Source organism: Pleurodeles waltl, chromosome 7 (genome assembly GCF_031143425.1).
Source record: "Pleurodeles waltl isolate 20211129_DDA chromosome 7, aPleWal1.hap1.20221129, whole genome shotgun sequence".
NCBI classification, from domain to species: Eukaryota; Metazoa; Chordata; class Amphibia; order Caudata; family Salamandridae; genus Pleurodeles; species Pleurodeles waltl.
In genome coordinates, this window is record NC_090446.1 from 1,213,455,956 (window position 1) to 1,213,480,835 (window position 24,880).

At 45.7% G+C, this 24,880-nt stretch overlaps 1 protein-coding gene across 1 annotated transcript in view; it reads left to right on the forward strand.

Moving 5' to 3' along the window:
- Window positions 1-24,880, forward strand: part of B3GNTL1 (UDP-GlcNAc:betaGal beta-1,3-N-acetylglucosaminyltransferase like 1) — a 1,877,148-nt gene that overhangs the window by 934,380 nt on the left and 917,888 nt on the right. The gene's annotated exons all lie outside the window — the stretch shown is intronic.

Genomic DNA, 24,880 nt, shown 5'->3' on the forward strand with positions numbered 1-24,880 from the left:
AAATGTCCGTGGGCCACTGGGCCAAAAATCATAGGCCAATCTCACACTTGACTCCTACCTCAATACAAAGAGAACACTACAGGGGCATCAGGTTGTAAACACACAGGCACCTCAGGGGGATGGGGAAGGGGAGGGGAACCTCAGCCGGAAGATGGAATAACACCACTGCTCCTCGAGGGGGCTCTATGCCTACAGCGATGTCCTGGGGAGTGCAAAGCCACAGTCTCTCAAGTGGGTGGTCTGCCTACTGCCGGGTCCTGGGGAGTGCAAAGCCACAGTCTCTCAAATGGGTGGTCTGCCCACTGCTTGGTCATGGTGAGTGCAAAGCCACAGTCTCTCAAGTGGGTGATTTGCCCACTGCTTGGTCCTGGGGAGTGCAAAGCCACAGTCTCTCAAGTGGGTGGTCTGCCCACTGCTTGGTCCTGGGGAGTGCAAAGCCAAAGTCTCTCAAGTGGGAGGGTTGCCCACTGCTTGGTCCTGGGGAGTGCAAGGCCACAGTCTCTCGTGTGGATGCCTTCTTCCACTAGTTCTGGAGGGGGCATTGTGCCCAGTGTGCTTCATCCTGGGAAGGATGGGGTGAGTGGATGCCTTTCTCCACTGGTTCTGGAGGGGGCTTGGTGCCCAGTGTGCTTCATCCTGCCTAGGATAGGGTGAGTGGATGCATATCTCCACTGGTTCTGGAGTGGGCTTTGTGCCCAGTGTGCTTCATCCTGCCAAGCATAGGGTAAGTGGATGCATATCTCCACTGGTTCTGGAGGGGGCTTTGTGCCCAGTGTGCTTCATCCTGCCAAGGATAGGGTGAGTGGATGTCATCTTCTGCTGGTTCGGGAGGGGGCTTTGTGGCCATTGTGCTTCATCCTGCCAAGGATAGGGTGAGTGGATGCATATCTCGACTGGTTCTGGAGGGGGCCTTGTGCCCAGTGATGCAGCACTTGAGGTGTGGCAGTTCACATTCCCTCACCTGGGTGTCTGAGGCATGAGATTTGCAGGTTCCAGGTAGCATGGTACTCCATGGAGGCAGGGCCAGACTCCATCCTGCGGCGACCAAGGCTGCAAACTGGTGGTAGTGCCGGTGCTGGTGGGGGTGCTGCCAGTGGTGGTGGGAGGCTCCAGCCCGTCTCCTGCAGCTTCGGACGGATGCACACTGGGGCTGCTGGTAGGTGTCCTACTGTCAGCATTGCAGGTGGCGGTGCTTGCGGTTTGGGGGATGCTGGCGGTGCTGCCCGTGGTGCAGTTGCCGGTGCGGCCAGTGGTGGAGGGAAGCACCAGCCTGTCTCCTGCAGCCTCGGACGGCTGGCCACTGGGGATGCTGCTGCTGACAGTAGTGGTGGCAGCGGTGGTGCAGGTGTGGCGGTGCTTGCGGCGGGGATGCTGGCGGTGCTGCCCGTGGTACAGGTGGCGGGGCTGTTGGTTCTGATGGTGGCCGCCAGGCCCTCACCTGGAACCTCCGATGCCTGAAGTGCCTTGGCTTGGCTTTTCTGCCCCTTTCTCACTTTGGCAGATGCTGCTGGGCTCTGGCAGCTGGAGGTTTGGACAAGGCCTTGCTGGGTGAGTCGTGCTCCTTGCCCTTGCTGCATGCTGTCCCCTTCTTCACCTTGGCAGGCGGCGGAATTGTTTGGTCCTTTGCAGGGGTCGGTGGCACACTGGCTGGCCTGACAGGTGCCCCTTTTGATCCTCTGGGAGTTGGAGGTACCACAGCAGACACCGACTTGCTGGCTGAGGTGCTGGCCAGGGTTCTGGACACCCTGGCCCGAGGGGGAAGGACGGGGGGGGTGTGGAGGAGTAGGGAACAGGTCAATGTTTGCCAGGAAAGGTTTTTTAGACACACTGGGACGGGAAGATGGAGAGGGTTTGGGAGTGGAGGAAGAGGGAGTGGTTGTAGGAGGTGTCTGTCTGCTGAGTTTGGGTGAAGGTGCATGGGCTGGATGCTGTTGTGAGGTTGATGCCTGTTGAGTGGGTGGGTGCTTGCGTTTGTGCACTTTGGGAGGAGGGGTGACAGACACACTGGGAAGAGGACACAGGTGCATGGTTGTGGGGGTGGTGACTGCTCATGAGGGGTGTCTTGTGATGGACATGCTGGTGATGCAGGTAGTGGATGAAGATGTAGTGCATGCAGGTGTGAGTGTAGATGCTACTGGGAGGGAGGCGGATGATGAGGAGGAGGGGGACACAGTGGAGGCAGTGGATGTTGGTGTGTTTGCGTGGGTATGGTGCTTGTGTGAGTACTTGTTAGATGAAGTGTGGTGCTTATGTTTGCCTGAGCCACTTTTATGTGGTGATTTGGGTTAATGCTGGTCTGAAGGTGTGCTTGGGATAGGCTGGGGTTGAGGGGATTGGGTCTGGGTAGTGGAAGTTGGAGGGGGGAGGCTAGACAAAGGGACAAGGGCTGTCATCAGTGCTGAGGCCAGAGCCTGAAATGCTTTCTGTTGGGCCGCCACGCCAGAGTGAATGCCCTCCAGGTATGCATTTGTTTGTCGCAGATACCTCTCGACACCTTGGATGGCATTCAGTATAGTTGACTGCCCAACAGTGAGGGATCTCAGGAGGTCAATAGCCTCCTCACTGAGGGCAGCAGGGCTGACTGGGGCAGGGCCTGAGGTGCCTGGGGCGAAGGAGATGCCCACCCTCCTGGGTGAGCGGGCACGGGAAACACGCTGAGGTGCTGCTGGAAGGGCGGTGCTGGTAGGGGGTGGCGGCTGTACCTGTTGTTGGGGTGGGCACAGAGGTGTCCGCCACCACTAGGGAGATTCCATTGGAGGAGGAGTCGCTGCCTGTGGTCTCCCTCCTGTCCCCGTTGTGGTGCTCCACTCGCCCTCCGTCCCACTGGTGCCCTCACCCTCAGTGGATTTGGCCTCCAGGCCCATGTGGGATGCAGCTCCCTTTGCCGCTGGTGCCTATGCTCCTCTGCCAGATGATGCTACTGCACATAAGGACAAGGTGACAAAACAAAAAGGGGGGGAAGAGACAGAGGAAACACTTGGTCAATGCCAGCAACACCACTACCATTGGCGTACACAACACAGGGAGCAGCCCTATGCACTAGGCCATAGCCAACCATTTACTAAGACAGTCACCAGCCCATGGGGTACAATGCCTAATGCCATCATCTGCACACCAGAAACCCACAGGACCCTGCCCAGTAGTAGATTCCCACTTACACTATTGGGATAGGAGTGCTCCAGAGCCTGCCCAACAAGGGACCTACCCTGCCATGTTGGCCCTGGCCTAGGGACACCCACAGCCCACATCCCCCACCCAGGTACCTCCTTACGCGCGCAAAGTCAGGTTTCAGATTCTGTACTCACCCCCTCGTGGCTGCTGTCAAGCCTTCAAGCGCCCATCTAACTCCAGATAGGCCACCGCCAGGATGCGGAACATCAGGGCGGTCATGGTGCGACGGGCACCCCTTCCTCGTTGGGAGGCCAGCGCCAGCTGGGCCTCCGCCGTCTTCTTTGCCCAGCGGCGCATGTCCTCCCATCTCTTGTGGCAGTGGGTGCTCTGCCTGTCAAAGGCCCCCATGGTCTGCACCTCCTTGGCGATGGCACGCCAAATACCCTTTTTCTGGTGGGCGCTGACCTGGAGGGAAAATACAGCAGAAAAGGGAATTAGTCACCCGTCCGGACCATCAGACTCATTGCCCACCAGATCCCACCCATGCCCTGACGCACATACATTGACCACCTTACATGCTGCACTGTGGTCCCCCTCCCCACCCACATGTGGCTTACACACACAGCAATCCCTACATTCATGGCCCACGCATCATGGTCACAGTGTACTCACCTGTTTGTCTGGAGGACCATAGAGTAACGTGTACTGGGGTAGGACCCCATTCACCCGTTTCTCGAACTCCTTTGCAGTGAAGGTAGGGGCCCTTTCCCCAGACACATGAGCCATGGTCGCTCCCAGACACAGGTCACAGCCGCACTCCTCTCCTGTTGAAGGTCAGGTAGCAAGTGAGTGATTAGATGGAAAATGGCGGTGACGTCTGCGGCGGTGCATACCATCACTGCCGGCGTACATCGCCATTGGCTCCTGAAACCCATAGGGCCCAATGATAACCAATGGGATTTTGCGCAGTGGTCATCGATCGCCTACCACGATGGGGCACAACGTGAGCGCAATTACCTCATTTCCACTTGTCCCGCCTCACAGGTCAGGCAGATGCCATTTCAGGGGGGCACAGGGCATGGCACCTAACTGCGTCACAGCAGACATTGGCACATCAACTGACTCTCAAGTTCACATACTGTTTCTGTAAAGTAAACAAATCATCATTAGTGTAATAGATGTGTGAATATGACCCTCTGCTCACCGTTCTCTTCCATAGGCTTCAACCGCTGGGGCAGAATATGAGATGGCGGCATCCTCCGGTGTACAGACCCCTGGTGGACCTTGCGACAATGGAGGACAGACACATTATCATTACCTACAGACTTGATCGTGCCACAATCCAAGAACTGTGTGCCCAATTGGAGCCAGACCTGATCTCCGCTATCCGCTAGCCCACACAAATCACCCCCTCTAGTGCAGGTCCTGTCAGTGCTCCATTTCCTGGCAAGTGGTTCCTTCCAAGCAACAGTGGCCATGGCATCAGGGATGTCTCAGCCAGTGTTCTCTATTGTGTTGACCAGAGTGTTGTCTGCCCTGCTGAAACACATGCACAGCTACATCGTGTTCCCCCAGGTGGAGAATTTGGGCACAGTAAAGGCTGATTTTTTTGCCCTGGGATATATCCCCAACATCATTGATGGTACATAAGTGTCATTTGTCCCCCCGCGACACCCCCTCTCCCGGAGAAATGAACAGGTTTACAGGAATAGAAAAAGCTATCATTCTATGAATGTGCAGATGGTGTGTTTGGCGGACCAGTACATCTCGCATGTGAATGCAAATATCCTGGCTCTGTGCATGGCGCCTTTATCTTGAGAAATAGCAGCATCCCAAATGTGATGGGCCAATTCCAGAGGCACCGGGTGTGGCTAATAGGAGAGCCAAAGGTCCCCACCCAGTAGAAATTGGTGTATGGGTATGGCGTTGTCCCTAAGGGTGAGAGTGTGGCTAACAGGTATCTCTCGATATTTGCAGGTGACTCTGGTTACCCCAACCTCTCATGGCTACTGACCCCAGTGAGGAATTCCAGGACAAGGGCAGAGGAACGTTACAATGAGGCACATGGGCGTACAAGGAGGATTATAGAAAGGACCTTCGGCCTCCTGGAGGACAGGTTCTGGTGCCTCCATCTGACGGATGGATCCCTGTACTACTCACCCAAGAAGGCGTGCCAGATCATCGTTGATTGTTGCATGTTGCACAACCTGGCCTTTAGACGCCAGGTGCCTTTTTCTGCAGGAGAATGTGCCTGGAGATGGTCTTGTGGCAGCGGTGGAGCCTGTGGACAGTGAGGAAGAGGAGGCAGAGGAAGATGATGTTGACAACAGAACCAATATAATTCTCAAGTACTTCCAGTGACACACAGGTAGGACACTGTAAGTTCACTTTACATTTCAGTTGTCTGTTTGGCATTGTGCAAGGCAGCCTCCTTCCATATGTCTATTGCCACTGACTGTACCCTTTGGAATCCTATTTACTCATAAGTAGAGGGAGATGTGCAAGGGGCTGGGCTGATGGTGGAGGAAAGTCTAGAGTAGAGTCCAGTGTCTTGGTATCATAGGTGCATTATCCAATGGGGTATGGGAGATAGTGTTCTGTGCCTCTGATTGAGTGGGTGCTCCTGGCTTGTCTCCCTCTGCTTGATATCTATTTTTTCGCTGTAAGGGGTTGTGGGTAATGCGGGTGTGTGTTTTATATTGGATTGGGTGTGTATGTGTGTCACGTGTGTAGTTTGAATTGTCCAATGTGGTGTCGTTTTGTAAGTGTGTGTGTATTTTGAGCGCAGCGGTGTGTACCACCAATGGTTTACCGCGTTTGAAAGACCGCCGAGATTCATGGGTCGAGATACTGTGGGCGTATTTCCTGTTGGCGTAACGGTGTGGGTTTTGCTAGCACCAGTTTATCCCTGACGTTTGATGTGGCGGACTTGTGTGGGTGTCTGCATAGTGGCGGATTTCTCAGTGTGGGTCATAATACCTGTGGCGGAATACCGCCGTGGGCACGGTATGTTTTCGACTATCAGCACAGTGGTATGCGGCATTTACCACCAGGGTTGTAATGAGGGCCATGGACTGCAATAATTAGGATGATAAACATACCAAAAACAGAATGGGAACTAGAAAAGTGAAACTCAAGAAAAGTCCCACGCTACTGTCACTATGTGAGATGTATGATTCCTACCTATGCTGCCAATGTTCTATGTTAGAGCACATTAGGATGAGCCCAAATCTGCCCTGCATGACCCCCTCCCCCCACCCCCCTGGGAAGAAATGATCCCCCAATACCCAAGTATCCATATAGGCCAGGGAACCGGCAGTCTCAGCAAGCAGCTGTAGCGAAGTCAGACACCATGCGGTGGCAGTCATCTTGCTGGAACCTTCCTCTAATATACAGGGGGCAGAGAGATGTTTTATAATTAAACAGCTAGTGTTCTAAGAAAAGCGTCCACATGTAAAAATACGTATGTTTCCATGAAATGTTAGAGACACGATGTACCACTTTGTGCAGGCAACCCTATCTTGTCGCAGCTTGGGCCAACTTTTTGCTGGAGTGTGAGGCAGTGTGCTCCCTTTTTTTTTTTTGCACTGTGTCGAATGACGGCTCCCTTGAGCTAACGGGCTGACGAGCCTTGGTGAGGCACCTGTGCACCAGAGTTGTATATAAACCTGAGAAGACGTTTAGTGGCATTTCAAGCAACCCCACAAAATATGCTGCTCTCTGCTGATGACGGGCGAAACCCAGAAACACGTGTCCAGAGATACACAGCACTTGCTGCACCTACCAAGGTGAAAGACTTTGATTACTTTTGTTAATGTGAAACGAATATGACTGCATTTATCAAGATGCATTGGGGCCAACTTTTTGCTGGAGTGTGAGGCAGTGTGCTCCCTTTTTTTTGCACTATCTTGTCGCAGCCTTGAACAAAGCATAGAGTGAAAGAATGTTGTGCTAAGAAATTAAATGCATTCCTAGGTGAAAGAAGAGCAAGATAGAGGAAAATAAAAGATCACCACAAATGTGATAGTTTCTTAAAGAGTAAAATAGAACAAAATGGAATGTAACTAGTCTAAAGGGCACAAGCAGCAGGCCTAATTGCTAAAATAACGTGCCCAAAGGCACAACTGAAATGGCTTCACTAGAAGTCTGTTTCAACATCGGAGCAAAAGTTCTACCTGATTGATTGGCCTCATTATACACTTTGGCAGTGGCAAAGAGACTTAGATGTTTCACCTCCCTCTCCGCCTCCCTCTTAAATTCAACAAGTTTGGTTCCGGATGTCAATCAGTTCAGCAAGCGAACGATCTTAGCTATAGTGGTGTTCAAGGGCATGCAGTCCCCTCTCTAGATCTTGCAGTTGAATGCGGATAGCCGTGCTTATAGCTCTGACAAATACTTTAGGTGGGGGAACATGCTCTAAAGTAGTGCCAGTCCCGGTAAGTTAGTCCTTTTGTCACCACTTGTTATGTTAAGTAATCACAGTCGAACTCCAGAGTGTAGAAAAGGGTTAGGGGATTTTTTTAATGAAAGCACCAGAGCTCACAACGCTAGCTGCAGCAATATTAGGGTTTGTTGAACTGTTACCAAAAACAACCATATTATTTGGTCACAAGAAATCTTTTTGTGGGCTTGGCTCACAATCCAGGGAGAAATTGTTACTTCCCACTTAAATGGCTCATGGGGCTATATTGAAGAGACCTGCCTCCCACGTGGGATGGAGTGTCCACTCTGGATGTCTTTTGGTGTACTTTTCATGCAGTGATCTTTTTCTTTTGATGGTTATGGGAGAGTCCATTTTGGTCCAGACAGAGAATACTGCACCATCTAGTCCATTTAAAGGAATTGAGAACTGTGAGTAATTTGCCCTCCTTTGGAGATCACCATCTGAGGTACTGGGAACTCCTCAATTAAATCTGCATCAGAGTACCTTACAGAAGAAAGCATCAAATAGGAAGCCAAATAAAGGAGATACTTTTGAGAGCACTTTCTGTGGATATTAAGTCATCTGGTACAGGTAAACCTTAAATAATTTTATTGTACAACAGCAGGATTAGTAAATACATCCAACATTGGCTTAATCTTGTTTCTCCCCAACTGTCTTTTTCTCCCTGTTCCAGATCGTTTCCATCACTGCATTCCATAAGCACATGAGAAGCAGCGTGTCCTGTTGAATGCGATCATACAATGTGATCGTAAAACCCAACACATTTTTTCCCCTTTAAAAAAATGAATAATTTGAACTTTCCAATATGATACAGGGAATTACAATAATAAACACATGAAAAATAACATCCGACACAATGCGTGTCTATAGTTTACTGACACTGGAATATGACAACTATCAAATTAGTTAATCTTGGAACCTGTTGGGCAATTTGGTCACCTGGATGGCTGCATCATTTCATTATGTCCCTCGTATTCACACCCCAATCTCGTTTCTACCTTATAAATTTGGTGTCTACAAGACACTGCAATCTTGTTCTTGCACCTCCACTTACCATTCTCTAGTTTTACTGCATTTTCTTCTTACACTTACCATTCTCATAGGTACAGAAAATTTGGATTTTTCTTTAGGAATGATTCTGGGGCATTTTTATTCTTACATGACCCTTCACATTTACTTTCAATTATCTAATCCCTGGTTTGTGTGGTATCCGTATGTATTTACTTTGTGCTTGGATTCTTTTCTTATCCATTCCCTCTATTTATTTTGGTAATTCAACCTTTACCGTCCATGCTCTCAACATTTTCGTTGCAGGTACTCGTCCTGCCATCAGAATAAATAGAGACACATCCGTATCAGCATTTGTAGTGGTGCGTACGGCCCACGACAGCTTATTCAGTTCTACTTTATGATTCAATCCACTGGCTTTACCCAGCTGCACATTTTCTTTTATTACCGTATTGAATCTTTCTGTGAGACTATTGCTCCTTGGATGATAAAGAGATGTTTTAGTGTGTTTTATGTCCATGAATCTTAAGTATTCCTTAAATTGTGCCGAAGTAAATTGACAGCCATTGTCAGACAGAAAGTCATCCGGAATGCCTTCCCTGGAAAAAAGGGATTCAAGAAATTTTAGCACTGATGTGGAATTGGGAATGCTCACAAACCTGACTCCTGGCCAACTACTATAAAAATCTATGGCTACAATGCCATATTCAGAAATTCAGTACAATACAGTAAACAACATGGGACCAATTTAGTCAATGGCTAATTTTGCTCATGCTCTTTTGGGCATGGTAATCGCTTCTACTGGCACGTTGGTGATTTGTCACTTATGGCACAACTCATACAATCTCTGACAAAATGTTCCACATCATTATCTAACCCAGGCCACCAGAAATTTTCCCTGATCCTTCTTTTCATGGACCGCATGCCAATGTGCCCTTCATGTGCTAAAGTGGGTACTTTGCTTCCTATTGCTTTAGGAGCTACTAGTAAAGCGGCCCGATAGAGCAACCTGTTAACTATCGATAATTATTTGAATACATGTTTATACTTTGTACCAGATTCACATTCTGTACTCCAGCTATCCCAACCTCGACTAATGCCATCAATGACATCCTTGATTTCGTGATCTAATTCACATGCACATCTCCATTCCTTTTCTGATATTGCACCATCCGAATGGCTTTCAACATTACATACCAATTCAGTATCCTCCTCACTCACATCATCTTCGACCTCGCCATTCATGCTTCCTGGCAACCTGGATAAACAGTCCACTAATATGTTTTTCTTTCCTGGCACAAATTCAGTATTAAAGTTATATTTTTGGCGCCTATGTTGCTACTTAGCAATTCTGGGTGTTGCTCGTCCACCACCCCTTATGGTGAACAACTGTACTAAAGGTTTATGCTCAACCCTAACTATGAACTTTGAGCCCCACAGATATTGTTTAAAGTGAACAACTACCCACTAACAAGCTAATGCTTCCTGATCGATGACGGAATAAGTTGCTTCTGCCCCCTCAAACTTCTGGAAGCAAATGCTACTACTTCATTCTCATCCCTTCCTTGCTGCATGAGTACTGCTACTCATCCTTTTTGACTGGCACCTGTTATGATAATAGTTTGATTTCTGGTGTCAAACGGTTTGAGGGTTTCTGCCTGTGCTATTTCCTTCTTAATCTGATTGAGCTTCTTCTCACTTTCATCACTTCAAACAAACCTGGCACTTTTCATGAGAAGACGTCTTCTTGGCACATTTTGGTATAATTTTTGCATAAAACTCTATCAATTCCATGGATGACCTCAACTGATCTTTGTTTTCGGGGGAATTGAAGCTCTCAATAGCTTTACCCAAACTGGATTTAGGTTCTACACCCTTTGATGATATTGTATAGCCTTTCACTCAATGGTGAAAGTATTGGTTTTGCATTTTTCAAGACTTAGAGTGACACCCTTGTCGCTTAAAATGGTTAATACCGGATTTAGCCTCTCATTGTGTTGTTTTTGATTCGCTGCCTAGGCTAAAACATCTTCTTGGAATTCTATCACTCCAGTCATACTCTTGAACATTCTTTCCACTATCCTCTGAAACACAGCAGAAGCAGAGGCCAGCTCGAAGGGAATGCGTTTGAATTGGAACAATCCCTCTGGGCTGCTGAATGCGTTGTAATGTCTAGAATCAGGATGTAGGTTTATTTGGTGATATGCTGAAATCATATCTGATTGACTGAATCACAGAAAGCATTTCCGCTACATTAGGTAAAGGATCCACCCAACTCTGTTCATTCAAATCACATAAGTCAACACACATACTCAGGGAACCATTGGCCTTCCTGGCTAGAACAATAGGTGCAACCCAATCAGAAGCTTCCACTGGTTCTATTATATCACTTTTGCACAGTTTGTCTAGTTCTTCCTTCAGCTCTGTCCGCAAAGTGAGTGGAACTTTTCGGACCTTATGAACTACTGCTTGTGATTCTTTGTTTTACGTGCGAAGCCCTTGAATAAACCTAGGTTTTTTTGGAAAACCTCTGGGTATGCTAACTCCCATGCTCTTTCTTGCACTGCTTGAGACTTGCATGTAAGTTTTCTTCAACACTACCTGGACAGGATTATTGGGATCTAATAACATCCCTAAGTTACCTTGATTGAACCATCCTAACAAACATGCATATCCTTTGCTACATACACAGTGCCATGAGATCTGTTTTCCCTAAAGGTTAATTCTGCGTCAAATTCTCCTAGGTCGTCACTCAGTTTACCACCGTAACCTACTTGTCGAATAGTGGAATGTCTCAATCTCCTTGGCTTTGGAATAGTTCTTTCCATTTCTCCTCACTCAGAAGTGTGAAGAGGTAGCCAGAGTCCACCATCACTTTTACCTCCACTTCATTTATACCTATTGAACAAATGGGTCTCCTTGATCTTTGTCCTGTTATGCTTTCCTCCTAGTTGTTCTCGTCAGCATTTGTCATAGCAAATGCTTTGTCTTCTTTACTAGATGAAGTAATTTTCTCCTCCAGCCTGTTTGGTTCAGTCCTATGTATTTTGCTTGCTTTTTGTTTCCCAATTGATCTGCAAACTCTCACAAAATGTACTTTCTTCATGCATTTGGTGCACATTTTGTCCGCTGCAGGGCAAGCTTTTGCATTTCCTAGGTGAGATGTGCTACTACATCTGTAATATTGCAGTCGTTTGGGTGGAGGTTTCTTGTCATTCCTATCACTTTTATTGGTTTCTTATTTCTTGTTCTTTTTGTATTTACTTTTAAAGGCCAACAAGCTTTGTGAATGAGATTGTAATTTGGAGTCAGATACGAACATTTGTTCCATGTATGAAGATGTACTCTCGATTCTGGTATCGATTTCTAATGCCTTTTGTAATATTAAGTTCAGGGTGGATAATAGAGCTTCTTGCACTTTTTTACTACTATTTCTTTCTACTAACTGGTCCCTAATCATCTCTTCTTCAAAAATATTGTACTCACATGATACTGCAAGTGTGCGTAAAACACCTATTTAGCTGGATGCGGACTCTCCTGGCTCGTGTATCCTCTTATAAAATGTATGTCTTTCCAAGGAAACATTCTTACATGCTTTAAAACATGTGTCCAAAGATTTGATTGCCAAAGCAAATTCATCAACTCAAAATTTTACGTCCTTCTAGTTAGGGAAACAACTTTTCCAACCCACCTCAGAGTGACACAAAGAAAACACAAACACCAGGCAATGATCTGGAACAGATAAAATGTTTGTTGAGGTACCAATGTTTATTGCAGGCCAAGGCAGACACACATACTAGTGTTACGCCTTTGAAACCAGCTTCTTCTGCCTTGAGTCATTTTTGTTGGATGTTTATATATGTTAGAAAGTGCTACCACAACAAATCCCCAAAAGGGGACATACTCCAAACATGGGCAAGCATATAAAAAGTAGAAATGCTTCATATACACAAACTACAAGACCATAGATTAAAATTATACATAATCCACTGTGGGCAAATACAAGAGGACAGAAAACAGGTGGACTGTGTATAGGAAAAAGAAAGATATGACCTTGCTTGGGGTTTGGCGTGACGAGCTAAACTTAATGTATGAGACAGACCTAAACTTAACATGACTTGGAGAGGTCTGTTTGCACAGCTGGCATAGGTGTCAGAGAGGTCAGCAGGAAAGCCTTGGTGCAGAGCTGAAATAGTAATGTGAAGGAGAGGAAACCACACTGTGAAGAAGAGGAGGGTGCGAAGCACACAAGCGAGCAGCTTGGTCAGGGACAGAAATAGATAGCTTAGTGGGTTTCAGATAATGTGGTAGAGAATTGGAACATAACTATGATATGTATGTGGTACTTACATATTAATATATGCATCTTTCTCAACAATCTCCTCGTTATGATATTAATATTGTATACCACTGTAAAAATATATTATATATGGTAGAAACATAGAACTAAGAACATATCGATAAAGTACATATATTTGGATGGCATTACACTGTTACACAGTTTTTAAATTAAATATACATATTGTTTCATAGATATACACCCATGAGACAATCATCATTCAAACATAGACAAAATTATATTCTAGTACCCAATGCATTTATATGTTATAGATGTATAGCTATTAAATCAATCATATTTTATGTGCTCCCTCTACATCTTGTTGTATTCTAAGATCCCTGTGGGCTAGCTCTTGCTCTGTCGGAGATAGAACTTTAACTGCAGAAATCGAAAGGATGCTCTTACTGCGGAATTGCTTGTGCATGTAGCAACAACACAGAAGACAGCACAAAAGGACCATTACTGCTATAAAGATACCAAATAGTGCTAGAACTAAGAACTTGAACCATCCTATTTGTAGCCAAAACCATAACCAGGACCAATAATCAGAATCTGTCATTTTCTCTGCTCCACGAAATATTTGAACCACTTGCTTAATCTCTTGCTATGTTTCCACTTTCTTTTAAAAATAACAGCAAGAGGAATTCAATCAAATGCACAGTCCTCCTTATTATAGTGTCAGGAGGTCAAGGGCAATTCTATATTGAATAGTCATGGTAGCCACTGAATTAATTTCCACCTGCAACTCTTGAAGTGAATCTCTTGTGGCACTGAATGCTATGGCTAGCTCAGTAGACATGTTAACAAGGGCCAATTCCAAATCATATACACTATACCCAGGAATTAACATACACATTAGCTCAAAAAATAAACCTTGCTAGCCTCTAGAATAGGTGTATGTATATCTCTTTTATACCTATGAGCGAAACTCCCCAAATTTCATGTCCCATGTGCTGCAATATACACCACGACTGAAATGTTTGGTGTAAGATAAGAAATAGCACACATGCCTTCCCAGTGCACTGGAGGCACCTTGTAAGTCTTAGTGCCTCAAATGAAATACGTACCACCCTGTAACTGTGTGTCCAATGTGTGATATTTACAGAGAGGAAGGCCTACCCCCTCAGGGAAAGAGTTCTGAAATTGATCACACCATTTGTAATCAATCCATGCAGAATTTATAAGTGTATCATTTGCCCTGTAAGAGCAGCAAACCGACAATAAAGGATATTCTAATATTTTAGAAATCCCATTTGGTACAATAGCATAATAATCTTCTCGCTAAATAAATTGATCGTATAGAAGACCATTAGGTGTTATCAACAGTGTCTCTCCATGTATGGGGTTGTTCCAGTAATGTAAAGTATAGTTAACTTGTTTGCTCTGTACCTTAGTTGTACAGATCCTACTTATTAACTGTCTGTCCTGTCGCGTAAGTTCTCATTATCCTAATGAGGCTACTGTATTCGGGCGGCAGAATCGCATAGATTGTTGGGTACTTAGTACAATTCCACACCATGTGACGCCTATCGGCCTAATCCGGTTTTCGAGGCTAACTAGCAGCACCTCATCTCCACCAAAGAGCAGGGATGATTATGGCAACCGGGCGCATGACAAGGAAGACTCCTCAAGGGGAATCGGGGTCGATCAGATCTCGTCCCTTTCTCTCAGTTACACTAGTCTCACACAGGCAAGGACAAACAGATGCAGAATATAGTTCAATAAGGATTTATTGAAGTAACTGCATCTTAGATAAAGTGGCATGTATTGCAATGACTAAGATGATAAAACACAATAAAAGCAAGAATGTGACAAGGAGAGTGAAACACAAATACAGTCTCACCATACTGTCACCAGAAGTGATATGTAGATCTTCCACCTACGCTATGGTCGAACACAGCATAATAACCCTAATCTGCCCTTCAGGTTCCTCCCCTGGGAAAACATAATCCCTCATACCTGAGTATGGAAGTCTGTAGTCTAGAAAGACACCGTCCCCGTGTAGGCCAGAGTTCAGCAGTCTAAGCAAGCAGCTGTAGCGAGGCAGTCAGCATGCAGTTGTGATCATATGGCCAGAATCTCCCTCTAACGTGTATGAGACAAAGGAGTGTTTTTGTAATCGAATAGTTGACAATGTAGGAAATGGTCCCCAACGTATGAGTGTCTTTGTTTCATCTCCACCCTTTTCACAATATGGCTAGCTCCAGAGACATTCCTGAGAATGCTAGACAAGCATTAACACTACACCTAGTAGCACATGTCTTAACAGATAAGGGTGGGGATGTAACATTCGTAGTAGAAGCTAGTGAAGCTTACCAAACAGAAACATTTTATTCTTGGGTCACCTTTACTGAGGACAACCTAAGATCATTCACATTCCACTCATACAGAATTGCAAATGTACCTCAATGGTACCAAGCATACCAGTATCTTGAGATTACAATTACTTATCAAGAACATCAGAACTGGTTTAATGGTGCCCTACCACACGTAATACAACCTGTGAAATTAGGTCCCTTAGGTAATGAAGGACCAACATGGCCTATGTTTGCCACATACACACCTCACCCAGATATACATAATATACAGGCAGCAGACCTGCAAAATTTATACATTGAGCTAGTAACATTTTACAGACGACTCGTTCAGTTCGTAATGCGAACTCTAAACACTATATCAGCGCGTACAGCACCACAAGCACCTGTTGGATACCAGTTGGCTTCTGGGATTAATCCACAAACAGTACATATTATCATGGGTAAGGTACCCACAGAACGAGAGAAAATACTGTTCTGGATAACCCAGAAAACAAGTCAGCTGGATACTGTGTTTCCCCATACGGGACCACAGGAGAAACAGCGAATTCTCACAATGTGCTTGGCCTTCGGGATGGTTCCCTCGGTGGATGACTGCGCCACATGGGGTACGGTCTTTGCTGCTATTTATACTACCATACATGGTACCCCTACACTTGCTAATTTACCGGAAGTGTTAAAACAAATTCAAAATGAGCATGGGGCTGCACCAGCCCTAGATTTGGGGATGAAGTTCATGCATTACTTCGACGCAGTCTCCTCAATCATACTCAGTAACATTAAGGGGGAAGCTGTAGCACTGGCTATACGCCAGCATCTCCGAGAGATTCCTCACTTGGACAAGGAGAAACAGCTACTGAAAATGATTTCCGATACCTATTCCAGTATAGGACGGGACAGTTTGAGAGCCAAGCTGAAGAAGCTTGAAATACAGAGTACAACCTCTAAGGAAGGTACTAAACAAGCACAGGGGCGGGGTTCTAAGAAGTGTTGGGATAAACAAAAACAATTTAAAGATAGACACTATCAGGAAGCTGATTCTCCACACCCGGAGAACTCCGACAGGAGATATACTTTCAGAAATAGAGAAAATATAAAAGCTCCTGACCGATATACTGATTTACGTCTCTCTCGTTCCTTTCAGGACGTACTGGATAGACATAGCGAGAGAGGGTGCCATACTGATCGACGACCTGAATACGTGAAACAGAAGAAAGACTCACCACAGTCCTCAGATAAAAAAGAAGAAAAGTGCCCACAACAAAAGCCACAGTTTAAAAAGAACAAGGTGGCAGCACTGTCAGTTAAAAATGCCAGTACACTTGAGAACATTGCTGAAGAACAAGACGTGGCAGTGACACTGTTAGCGCAGCAGAGGTCACGATATGTCGCCAGAGTCTGCAAGATCATCTGGATGTGACAGCAACTAGCGATTTCATTGCAGTTGAGACTGTGGACAGCTGCGTTCTCCCACCTGACAGGGTTTATGATTTAAATATCCAAATTGAAGGAGATGTGGAGCGCACCATTGGTGTGGTAGTTTGGGATGAACTTAGTTGTGATAACTTGCTTGCTGAAAGGGACTGGCCACCCGAGCACATCCGTAAGCTCCCACATGGGGAAGATGCCATTTTGCCTTCTTTCTCTGATCTTGTCCCAGAAGCGGTAAAGCAAGCCTACGCTGTCAATTGGGCTGTAGCGCAGGCACCTGCATCATACCGCAATCATGTTGGTTGGGAAAAGGGCTCTCCTTGTCATGTAATACCTATCAGGTCTACACCCCAGCCTCAGCCACAAAATCCTGTTAAACATGAAGCAAAAGCTCCAGTGAGGGAGATCCTCACTCAGCTTGAGTACCAGGGAGTGATTGAGCCCTGTGTCTCCTCAATGAATAACTCGTTATTTCCATTTGTAAAGCCAGACCATTCATATAGAATAGTCCTAGATTGCAGACACTTAAACAGTCATACAAGTACATACACTATACAAAATTCACATAGCACAGCACTGGATAAGTGTGTAAAAAATACAAAACAGCCTTGGATATTTCCAATGTTTTTTTCTACCAAAACTTAGCATGTGAAAGTCGGGACCTGAGTGCATTCTCATTTGGCTCACAGAGGCACTTTTGTCTTTTGCTCCAAGGCTACAAGAACATCCCAGGGCTGTTCTCAGTCTTAGTAACGTCAATATTGCATGATATTGATCCCAAGGCATTGTCTTATGTGGATGACATCTGCCTCACAGATGACGACCTCAACATTCATTTGGCCAGGGTCCATCGGATCGTTTTAGGATTCACAGCCCTTGGCTACAAATTTAATTTTAGGAAAACTAAAATAGCCTTTATCAGTGTATTGTTCCTGGGATATGAGCTATCGAACGAGGGGAAGAGCTTGGCCCTGCACTTGCTGAAGAAATGAGCACAACTACACCCACCAAACACTCTCAAGAAACTACAGTCTTTACTTGGTTTCTTTAATTTTGGCAGAACTTACATTCCTGACTATGCACAACTAATCAAGCTACTCACTGACTTAATAGGCCCTGATTTTTCTAGCAGACACTGGACAGTTGAACACACACGCATTCTTAGGGAATTGCAACAGGTCATGCTAGAAGAAAAACACTTGCACACTTGTGACAACAAAACAAATTTGGCCATCAGAATAATTGCTGGTGCCATTGGGTTCACTTATGTCACCTTTAACGAGGATGACACAGTGCCCACAGCATATAAATCACACTTATACTCAAATGCAGAATAACGTTTTGCACCCACTAAAAAATTCAAACTGCAGTTCTGATGGCTGTCGTTAAGGAGAGGCCACTTGCCCAAGGGAAACACATCATTGCCGTTACCCTGGTGCCAGCCTTAGAGGCTGTCACCAAAGCAAGCTTTCCTAACGCTAAAGCATTACATCCATGTTGGATTCAGTGGGCAATCTCCCTGACTGCCACCGATGTTGATTACATCTTTGATCCAAAACTCTAGACACAAGAATTTCTCCAATACGAACAGGAGTACCCCGCTCCTCTACATATTTTGCCATGTGACAGATACCATACTGTCGTTTACACTGATGGTTCAGCACAACCAGTGGTAGGTACCAAACATCAATACTTAACTCGCACAGCTGTGAGCGGAGTGATGAAGGATGGAATCTTCCACCCTCCTAATACCTACACGCAGACCTTAGGGGACTGCACAGCTCAGCTGGCTGAACTTAAAGCCATAATATTAGCGCTAAAACACAGAGAGACAGGATTACTGACTTTAGTTGTCTGTGACTCGTACTACTACATCCAGACCTACAATGATTATCTTAATCATTGGCGATTGAACTGCTTCAGAGATTCCAAAGGGAACACCATCAACACAGAACTCTGTGGGGGAGGGTGGCTGATCTTAAGGATAAGCTACCTTGTGTCCATGTAGTACATACATTGGGCCACCAACGTGTAGGAGTACACTTTATCAGCCAAATCTGCAGTAGCTACGGCTTCTGTGGCTGCAGTGACTCATTCTCAGATGAGATTGGATAATGAAATTCTAACTGCTGTGGAAGCTTTGGCTGAAGGCAAGCCTCTTCCTAAAGCATACCTTGCAAAATATTCTTACCACATCAGTGCACAGAATGTTGCCTACGCAACACTTCCTGGGGTTGGAGATTGAGTGATCCCGAATCAAGACCAGAGATTAGATCTAATAAAGACAGCGCATGAGGGTGTTGCTTCTGCTCATGCCTGGTATTTTGGCCACGGTAACACTCTTACAGAAACGTTTCTAGTGACCAGGTCTATACAAACAGACAAAACGGTACGTCCTTTGTTGTGACATTTGCCAGCAAATAAAGGGCTCAAACATCAAACGGCCACCGCAGACATCCCTCTTGGTGTCCAGCAGGCCACTACAATGTGTGTACCTGGGCCATTGCGGTCCACTTAAACCTGATGGTGCATACAAATACATCTTAGTTGCTGTAGATTCTCGTTCTAGATTCCTGTGGGTATGGCCTCAGCGGTCAGCTGACGCTTGAACTGTTATAAAAGGCTTGTTGATCTTTATTGGTACTTATGCGGTTGCAGCATTCCACTCAGACCAAGGCCCTGCTTTTGCCTCCAATGTATTCAAGGACACCATGGGGACGATGGGTGTTGAACTCCATTACTCCTCACCATACCATCTGAGGGAAATTTGGTCGTGGAAAGGAGGAACTGATCTAAAGCAGTCCTTAAGAGCTGGAGTATTAGGTTCTGGCCGCAGTTGGCTCCATCACCTATATGGGGTCCAGAGAGCACTGAATAATCTGCCAACATGGTCCTTGAGGGAACGCACTCCCTATGAGGTTCTCTCTGGGATACCAATGTATATCCCAGATGTTGGTGGCCTTGGTTTGGTGGCAGCAGATACATCTTTTGACATAAATGAACGTTGCACTATCTTAAAGGAGCTAAAGCAGTTTAGTGATGATAAATCATCCGCTATTGCTACCACCTTAGGAATAAGAGTTTTACGAAAAACTTCCACTGGCTGGATTCCTAAAGTTGGGGATCTGGTTCATGAGAAGACCGCTCTGAAGAAGGAATTTGGTCCATCCTACAGAGCACGGGTCCCAGTCCTGGGAGTACAAGGTACCAGAACTGTCATCTTGCCACCGCTGCCTGGTTCCAAAGCAAACAGATTAATTTCCATTGATGACGTCAGACTTCACCCTGTGGCCGATCCTGCACAATAGACCCAGAAGTCCCTTGGGTAGTTCCCTGTCCCCTCTCACTATCAACAGGACATACCTCTTCAACAAAGGAATAACAACACTACTTTGGACTGCACAACAATGTCCAATGATGCTACAAATGCCTCATCGACCGCCGGGAGGGCGGAAAAATAGCTCTTGCTGTTTCCAGTTACCACTTCAACGACAGCACCCGTCCAAGAGTTGGCTGTTTTCTACACCAACACAACACAAACTGACGACACTATCTACTGTGAGCCTCCACGCAAAGTGGTTCCATCCACCAGTAATGCACCTGCTCTTGCGTTTGCAGAGACTGCCTCTGGTTATTTCATCGACACTGGTGACTTTTCTTCAGACTTATCCACTCCAGTAATTCAAAATGTATCAAAGACATGTAAGCTGTACCTGTGGCTTAAACATAACTATTTAATACACCCATGGAACTATTTATGGATCTGCCTACCAATTTTTGCATTGTTTCTATTTATTGGTTTTGTGACTTTTTTCTTTTTGCTCGTAAATGGTAATTACCTTCCTAAACGGCCCTCTGTTGAGCTTGTGGATGAAGTCTTAACTCCATATCATTCCTCACCTAAGGTCCGAAGAGACTTGTCCCTTGTGAACATTTCAGCTGTACCAATTCCTGATGGGATTGTGTGGGACAATGTTCTATTTGATATATACGGGCCTACCGAGGTCATTCAAATACCATTTGTCTTCAAACTTTCTATGACTGATGTAATTACACCTGGTGGTGTATCTGAAGATTGGGATGTCCAGACAGTTGATTCTTTGTTAGCTGAAATGAAGGACTATTCAGTATTTGAAAGTGATGATGTATATATAAATACATTGAATTATGGGGAAATGTTCTGCTATAACAACTGGGACATTACTACCTCCACTGTGCCACTGAACACAGACCATTACGTAACTACACACAGTGGGAACACTGCTCAACACCACCTGTTGGGAGTCCAAAACGTTATTCAGATAAATTAACTTATTTTTCTGGGCATAACACAAAACATCCAGAGTCATATTATTTCAAGTTACTCCCTTCCAAAATTAGGAAAATTTTGCTAACAGGTACAAAACTGATTTATTCAGAATCCCTTGTTTCCCGTCTTGTAGTTGAAGGTTACGAATACTGGAAAAACACTATTGATTTAAAGAGTGTATTGGGAACACTAGATTGGCAAATGCAGGGTAGGAAATCTTTATTTAGAGCGTGCCTGATTCCTGTGCAAATGATCTTTCTAAATGACACCATCCAACAGACGTGTCTAGGGTTAGCAAAAATAAAAGAAATGAACATGGCAGTATCCCCACACCGGCAAACTTTAATGATTGTCAATTATTACTGAATGTCACAGAGGAAGAGCTAGATGCAAAGGTTCAGGCTGCTACCTATATCTCTTCACTTTCCAGTCCCGGCGGGTGGTTGATTTGGCCACTAAACACAAATGAGTGTCAAGGACATTTTGTGAATTCCTCAAGGGGTTTCAAGATTTTCCGGCCAGACCCTCGCTTTGTCTCGGGTCAACACACAGGTACAGTTACAACATACAGTGTGGGTAAACTGTGCCAACAATGGGTACAGTCTAACATGTTAGCCGCAGTCAAAGAAAATCTTAGCACTCTTTCTGAAGATGTAGACTTGCAGGACTTTTTGTTAGGTCACGGTCTAAAAGATTAATCTGTGCTCTGAATATAGAGATCTGGAAGCTTTCTCAGATAGAATGTGCAGCAAGTTTAAGGCAAATAGATAAGGAAAACTTAGAAAAGGCTTTAGCTGTTGTCGATAATGGCATGAACTGTCTGTCCAACAGGATTTATTCCCTGACGAGCAAAGTGTTGTCTGCGATAGATATCATTCAGACAGACATGTCCCCTATATATCATGGGCAAAGTCAGCTGCGTTCCATGATGCAGTTAGGTTGGACGTTACAGACTTTGAAAAATGGCCGAGTTCCATGGCAGTACATTAATGGTAGTGAATCGTTCACCACTTTTAATTTATCCAAGGAACAACAGACAGTGGCTAAGAGGGAATCAAGTTTCACCATGCTTCACATGGAGAAGTTATAAAAGTTGTCTTTCACAGTTGCAGAGAGTCCTTCAACAGTATAGCTCCTACATGACATTTTTAATCTGCCCATTTTTACTTTTTGCTTTTTGAAATGTTTGAAATATCTTGCTGTGGGCAGGTACCAGTGACTGGGCGATAGCTATATTAAAGAAGAGTCGGAGTTGCCCTTTGAATACAAATGTCTGAACAGCGAAACAGAGGTCTTTCTCAGCGGAAGCAAATGCAAGACTACTGTTAGTCATTCAATGATCTGCAAGCAAGTGTCCCTTCATTGCCTTTGCAATGTGGGTATCGCAAACTTGGCCTGTTTTCTGAAACGTACTCTTGCCCCTTTGATTCAACCAGCATTTCATGTACTTTGGAATGGAAGTTATGTGGTGCTGAGCGACCAAAGCTGTTGCGGTATGCGACCAGGAATTGCCTACGCAATTTCAGTCTCTAAGGTCGTTACATGTTGTGGACAAGTTTTATTCCCACCCCCACACGAGAGAAAAAAGTATCAGAAATATGGCCTCACATTAATACTGCTAATATAAATTAGGAAAAGCTGAGCAGGCTAAAGGCGCTATTGTTCCAAAAACAATTCTCGTTGACATCAGCTAGAGAGATGTATGCTCTCCAGATAGCGAGATCATCAGCTGAGATACAAACCCTATTAAATACCAACTTCCCCAAGCACTTTGGAGAGTTGGTATCAAGAATTTTTAACACTTCGAGCACTACGGGGATTTTCCATATCTTTAAGGCTGTTGGGTCTGTATTTGAGTCCATCTTCCAGACTGTCTTCGGAGTCATTTCATCGGCCATCCATTTCCTCTTTTTCAGTGTGTTTGGTGGCTTTCCTATATTTTTGGCATTGATTGGCAGAATACTGCTGCTATTTCTTCTGATTCGCAGTGGTTGTGTCTTTCCAACTACGCGAAGCAATGGAGCCACTGCCACCAGCTCAACTGTGCCGTGAACTCATGGTTCAGGTCTTTAATGCTCCGTCGCTGGAGGAATTGGAACTTGATTGGTCGTTGTCATTCTGACCACTCTTATGGTGCGTGCACCCAGTCTTTCTCCGCTTATAGTGCCTCTTCGAACACTTGCATACAGTGTGTCTTGCTGTTACCCCAGTGCCTACTGTGAACCAAACACTGCTGATGTCCTGATGAAGGTTCATTCAAGGTCGTGCCCCTTGAGTCTAAGGCTGATTTGCTAGGCCACTTATGAGCTACCCTTGTACGATTTGGCTCTTTTCGGTGCTGTGGAGAGTGCCACTCCTGCAGGTGGACCTGCACAACAGAGTACTACGCACTACTGCTCCATGGATCCGTCTGTCCATCCTGTGATCGATCTAACATCTGACGATGTGGCCTCTTTGCTGAGGTCCTTTCCATTCAGTGGCTTTGAAGATGCTGTTCAAGATGATGACTACTGTTTGAAAGATTTGCTGATTGGCCTATTATACCAAATTCAAAATTTGCATTCATTGCCCTTACTTTGGCCTGCTGTGCTTGTAATGATCAACATTATGGCCCTCATTATGACATTGGGGGTAAATTCCGCTTACCACCACTGTGACTGCCGCCAACATTCCGCTGCAGTGGGAAATATCCGTTCGCCATATTATGACACACACTCTCCAATCCGACAGAATACAGCCACATACACAAGGCCAAAGGTCAGTGATAAAGTGGTGGTCCCAACACCCATACCGTTATGCCAACAGAACAACGCCCACCACATTATGACCAACAAATCACCATGGCGGACATTCAATGGCGGTAAACCATTGGCGGTACATATTGCCACGCTCAGAATGGACACCCACATACAAAACAACACTACATTGGCCAATAATAAAAATACACACTTGACACTATTACACACACACCGCAACAGCACTATAAAAAAGCACACCCACACTACCCACAACCCTTTACAAACAACAATTACTGTGAGGAGATTGACACGAACAGCACGGAGACAACTAGACACACACCACATACACCCATACATCCCTCATGCACCCCACATCACACACCCCACCACATTACTCAACACTCTCACCAACACACACCACACAACACCCATGTCCCCATAAAGGCACCCCCGTTCACTGATGAGGAGTTAACGGTCATGGTGTAGGAAATTGTCAGGATAGAGCCACAGCTGTTTGGAGCACAGGTACAGCAGATATCCATTGCCAGGTAGATGGATCTGTGGTGGAGAATCGTGGACAGGGTAAATGCCGTGGGACAGCACCCAAGAACAAGGGATGACATCAGGAAGAGGTGGAACGGCCTACGGGGGAAGGTACGTTCCGTGGCAACAAAGCACCAGCTCGCCATACGGAGGACTGGGGTGGACCCCCACCTCCTATCCCACAGCCCACAGCATGGGAGGAGCAAGTCCTGGCATTACTGCATCCAGAGGGACTCGCTGGAGTGGCCGGAGGACTGGACACTGGTAAGTCAGCATTTACCACTTATCACCCGCCATACCTGTATGCCATCACACCTCCTCACCCTCACTCCCATCACTCCACTCCACGCCACACACTGCACCAACGCAGGTGACTAACCCCAGTGTGAAACCCTGCATGCCATACCAATGCATGGACAGGCCTCCCAGCCCTGCATGGATACCTATCACCAAAGCATGCACAGCATAGGGCAACTAATAATCACACAGTACATCACCATACACAAACAAAGGTGACAGGGCAACTGCAATGATAGAGGGGAAGCCAGGGATGTACAGTATGTCACAGACATGAAGCATAAATCATCACTTACATCCCCACAGGTGCCCCAGCCAATGTCAGCGGAGAGGAGGTGCCACGAC